Below are 6,024 nucleotides of genomic sequence, written 5' to 3'. Positions count from 1 at the left end.
GCAACCAGAAACAATAATTGTGCAAGAAAGCCAATACAATCATCCCAGTAACAGAAACTAGAAAAAATGCAAAGCACGACACTAATCCTATACTTCTGCTTGAATGCTGCCATCCAAACTGAATCACAACTGTTTCACCACAAGGAACACAAACCGTTAGTGTAAATCAAAATGTTGCATTGGGACTGGATTCAAATTTGCCTATTGAAACTAAAGATTTGCAAACAACAGTAACTGGGGAACGAAAAAGAATGAAACCAGGCCAAGATCAATCTGAAATACCATGCCAATCAACTACAATTTTCTTTAAATGGAATTATCAACCAAACCAAGAACAGTTTATATATAAAACTCGAAATAAAACTTTGTTTACTGCATCAACTAGTAGTACAATTGTAACAATGCATAAAGTAACAAATCATATGTCACATCTGTATAAATTGGAATTACATATGGTATTAAAAGAAGGGCAAAAACTGGTATTATGGAAACATTTCCCACTGATGGTTCAAAGATGTGGAGAAAGGTATGTACACTATTTTCCAAAAAAAATTAGGCAGCCAAATACTTCATCAAACCACTCATAACAAATTTTACCCACATGTTAAAGAAATAATAGGGAAACATATTGTTCTTGCATAGAATATAAAAGAAAATGAATACATGCCTTAGTAAATTGGAAACAAATCTCCCCCTTACTGGAGGAATCTAGAGAGGGAAGAATGTAAAACATATATTCCAGGAAAAATTCACTCTTTGCCAATCAGTAATGGAATTCCATATGAATCATGGAAAAACAGAACCAAATGTCAAAGTTTGGTAAAATGTGAAGCAATAATCATATACAATCTAAAGCATAAAAATAAGAAAGGATATGAAGCCTGTATCCAAATTAAGGTTTTGGATAAAGTCAAAGTTATTATAACTCAAAGAACAGGTATAGGCAATAATAGTGAAAAAAACCCACATAATGCACAGAATTCAGTGGAATGTCTAGAATTGCAGAAAGGCCCTCACTGCCACACCTATGCCAGGGGTGTTAACCAATCAAGTATAATTCATGCATATCCCTGTTGTGTTAAATTTATCTAAATTGGCAAATGAGCGAATTTTGTTACTGTAAAGACACCAAAGTGGCATCTTTTTTTCCAGTACTCCTTGTGGATAAAATTACTGTTTATCAAATTGGGCACAGGACATTGATAATCTGGGTTTGGAGATACACAGTAATCTGTATGCTCCTAAAAGAAAACAAAAAACAAGTACTTTGGAAATTCTAAATACCATTACAGGATTGTTTGGTACCGAAACATTAATTTGGAATAAGGTGAATGTTAAAAATATCAAAAAGCATATCAATTATGTAATTCAGGAAGAAGCTAATCAAGTAATTAATCCAATGTTAAAAGGAATTTATGGCTTATCAACTAAGGAACTATTTATAGTATACAATGTGCATGAAATCACTAAACTGTTTAATAAAACAACAAAAAAATAATCAACTGGTAAACTATAATAATGATCAGAACAAAAATCATTATCTTGGGAAAAATTAATTATTCAGCATATAAAAATATGTAATCAACACTATTAAGAATACCTTACAGTTTTTAAAACTAAAAAGATACCAAAATTAATTAAAAACCAGCAAATTTTAAATTGGTATTGCCCACAATGTATTTAAAAGTGAGGAGAAAAGTTAAATGCCAAATGAACTGTAAAAATATTATTATTCGGGGCAATAAAAAACTTGGGATCTGTGACACAACATCCAAATCATAATACATGTTATTTAAGGAAACCTTGTGACATGTCACAATCCTTATATGTTTCGTTCGCTTTATCACTACCCAGACAGGGCCGGCTCCAAGCACCAGCTTTCCAAGCAGGTGCTTGGGGCGGCATTCAGAATGGGGCGGCAGTCCCGTGTCCCATGGCTGCAATTCGGCAGCAGATCCATTGCTCTTCTGGTCACCGTGGCAATTCGGAGGCAGCTCCGCCGCTGCTGTGGAGGCAGCAATTCGGCGGCGACTGCTTGGGGCAGCAAAATTGGTAGAGCCGCCCCTGTACCCAGATACAGTGTTCAATCCAGCTAAAAATGTGTTTGACCAATTAGCTACTGTCCAGACCATAGGCCACCTAAAAACCAATATTTATAAAAAACAAATGCAAGTGTATCATGTAACAAGCTGATGGTGTATCATCATGATACCCAAACACGAAAAGTCCCGCAGATGGCTTGTTGCTCTTAAAAGGGGTGTCAATGTATCTGTAGGTGTAATGTGTTTAAGGTAATAACTCCACTAGGTGGTCAGCTGGAAAGGTACCAACAAGATTTACTGGCAGTGAATGCAACAGAAATATGTCCAGTACAACTAAGCAAATGGAATCTCCTATGGAACAAATAGCATATGCAAAAGAAGGGCAGTATTGCATAGTAACTAAATCATAAAAAAATTCTATCATGATCAACGTAAATGAATGATCACAAATCCAAACTTTTGTTTTAAACCACAAGTGCCTACAACAATTGGTCATACAACAATATCTCCAGTGCACACTTTAAAAAATAAAAATAAAACTGTTATTCTAAGTAACCCTAATTATCAGAAAGAAAAGGAGTACTTGTGGCACCTTAGAGACTAACCAATTTATTTGAGCATGAGCTTTCGTGAGCTACAGCTCACTTCATCAGAGCTGTAGCTCACGAAAGCTCATGCTCAAATAAATTGGTTAGTCTCTAAGGTGCCACAAGTACTCCTTTTCTTTTTGCGAATACAGACTAACACGGCTGTTACTCTGAAACCTAATTATCAGGATTTAACTAAACAAAGTACTCCAGTTTTTCATGCATATATACCACCACTAACCTTACAACTAAAACAATTGTTAAAAAAAAAGACTCACATTTAATTAAAATTAGTAACATGAATAAAGTAAATCAAGCAAGTGTTAAAATTTTAAATAGTGGCAGTTCACAAGATAGTACACCTAAAGAAATGAAAACTGAATGAAAAGGATGAATTATTGGTCACAGTATCCTTACTATGTGCACCATCCTAGCCCTATGTCACATGGAAGGAAAACTTAAATCACCACGCACAAGAAGCGTTAACCCCTGCCGCATATAACTCAGCCTGTTTCCTTTCCCTTGTTGTCAACTGTCACAGCCGCAGCAGAAGCCAAAGCTAATATAAAAAAAAGTACACAAGGAAGTTAATACTTATAAAAAATGCAAAGTATAAGTCCACATCAAGTCCCAAAAGCTCCATATAATTGTAATTATGTACCACTATGCAGAGGAGCAATTGCTCCCCCCGTGCAAAAATACCTAAAAAACCCCCAAAAAACAATCCCTAATAATATAAAAGAATGGCATGCAAACAGAGTTAAGTTACATATAATCTTTAGGCATTGTCAAGGTTCCTTCCCCACTCTGAACTCTAGGGTACAGATGTGGGGACCTGCATGAAAACCCTCTAAGCTTATTTTTACCAGCTTAGGTTAAAACTTCCCCAAGGTACAAACTATTTTACCTTTTGCCCTTGGACTTTATCACTGCCACCACCAAGCGTCTAACAAATATATAACAGGGAAAGAGCCCGCTTGGAAACATCCCCCCCCCAAATCCTCCCCAAACCCTACACCCCCTTTCCTGGGGAAGGCTTGATAAAAACCCTCACCAATTTGCATAGGTGAACACAGACCCAAGCGCTTGGATCTTAAGAACAACGAAAAAGCAATCAGGTTCTTAAAAGAAGAACTTTAATTGAAGAAAAAAGTAAAAGAATCACCTCTGTAAAATCAGGATGGTAAATACCTTACAGGGTAATCAGATTCCAAACATAGAGAATCCCTGTGGGCAAAACCTTAAGTTACAAAAAGACACAAAAACAGGAATATACATTCCATTCAGCACAGCTTATTTTATCAGCCATTTAAACAAAACAGAATCTAACGCATATCTAACTAGATTACTTACTAAGTTCTAAGACTCCATTCCTTTTCTGTTCCCGGCAAAAGCATCACACAGACAGACTCAGACCCTTTGTTTCTCCCCTTTCCAGCTTTGAAAGTATCTTGTCTCTTCATTGGTCATTGTGGTCAGGTGCCAGCGAGGTTATCCTAAATTCTTAACCCTTTACAGGTGGAAGGGTTTTTCCTCTGGCCAGGAGGGATTTTAAAGGTGTTTACCCTTCCCTTTATATTTATGACAAGCATAAATTTAAATTACATGTAATACTGAAACATTACATCAATTAAATTTCTTATGTGCTATTGTATTAATCATTACTGTCATATGTATGTAACAGGGCTCTTATCTAATTGTTGCTTAACAACAAGATAACACACCCTGTCAAGGTGGGGAATGTGGCCAATGATTTTAGTTTCGTATCCATTTATCATGTGATGTTATGATTAATCAATATGTTATATGACATATAAACACTATGTTAATTAGAGTAATCTGTAGGATTATAAAAGTATAAGATTGATCAGTATTTAAAAGGAACTATGTGGTAGACATAAGTAAGGCAAGCTGAAACACAAAAACCCATAGGCCGAGGCCTGCAAGACCTTACCTTAGCTATTTTGGGCTTTGGAGACAAAAAATAATAGCACAAGTCAATGATCGAGAAATAACCCAAAAGATAATGGAAAAGAGGTACCAACTGGTAATATTGCAAAAGTATAGCTGGAAAGATTAAATTAAGTTATAAAATGCTGTGACAACAAATATTGTCTCTAACACATACAATAACCACAGAATAAAGGTGGTACATCAATGTTAACAAAAACCTACCCAGCCTATAGAATTCGGGGTCCCTTGTGTTTTCAGGGGACACAAACCAATAAGAAAAAGAAGGTTGACACTTTTATGTACATGCGGAGAATGTAGGTATAGACAAACTCACAGTATAAAAAAGGTTGCTCAAAACAGGAAAATTGAGCTTCCTAGGGAAAACTCCAGCAGGAACCACTCCCATGTTAAGGGTCAAAGTCTCCCAGCAGCACCATAAAAGGGCCATCTAGAAAAATGTAAGTATGTCTGTAGTTATAACTGGTCCATTATATTTATCTTTAGAAATTGTATATGCTGTAACATTTATAGCTTTGTCAGTAATTTTAATAAAATTTCACTAACAAATAATGTAGTTGTATGTGTTGTTTTCCTATGGTTTCATGTGTTCCTATGAACTTTAAATATAAAACAGAGGTAACTCTGTTGAACTTAAAACTATAGCCACCAGAGCCAAACCCACTGAAGTATAATTAACCTTAAATAAAGTAAAAGACTACAGTCATAACATTTTAACAGTGAGGATAATTAACTATTAGAATAATTTACCAACAGCTGTGATGGGTTTGCCATCACGGGCAATTTTAAAATCAAGATTGGTTTAGCTTATGCTCTAGTCCAGATGGAATTACTTCAGGGAAGTTCTCTGGCCTGTGTAATACAGGAGGTCAGACTAGATGATCACAACGGTCCTATCTGGCCTTGAAATCTAGAACTCTATGCTGGCCGTCCAGAAACACCATTATGCAGCTAGAGCTCCCCTGTGTCCAAAGGGTCATGACAGAGTCGTGTAAAGCTTGCCATGCCAGCCAGAGATTCTGCTGAAAAAGGGGAAAATCCCAGCTACCTTGTTATGGTAGCGTTAGATCTCCCATGCTGCAGAGCAGCATAAGGGGGATTGTTCAGAACTGAGGATCTGGCCTACAGTCTTCAGGGATGGCTCTGGCAGCAGCATTTCAGTTCAGTAAACATCCTCTCTTTTCTACCTCAGGGAGAGGAGAAGAGGGAAACATCCATAGGGAGCCTAAGATGGATTTTAATAAATATATGGGTGGGATTCTGTGTGACAACATGGAGCTTGGTCAAGGACTGGAAAGGATCTGTTGGCTTACATGTCCTATGTGATAGTCTGGGTCCTTCAGTGCTAGGTATTTCTTAGCAGGGCTCAGATCCAGAAAGGTTTTGCTACAGTGTGATAGACACAGTCCTGACATTAGTAGTGC

This window comes from Eretmochelys imbricata, chromosome 6 (assembly GCF_965152235.1).
Source record: "Eretmochelys imbricata isolate rEreImb1 chromosome 6, rEreImb1.hap1, whole genome shotgun sequence".
NCBI classification, from domain to species: domain Eukaryota; kingdom Metazoa; phylum Chordata; order Testudines; family Cheloniidae; genus Eretmochelys; species Eretmochelys imbricata.
Note: the sequence above shows the minus strand (reverse complement) of the source record.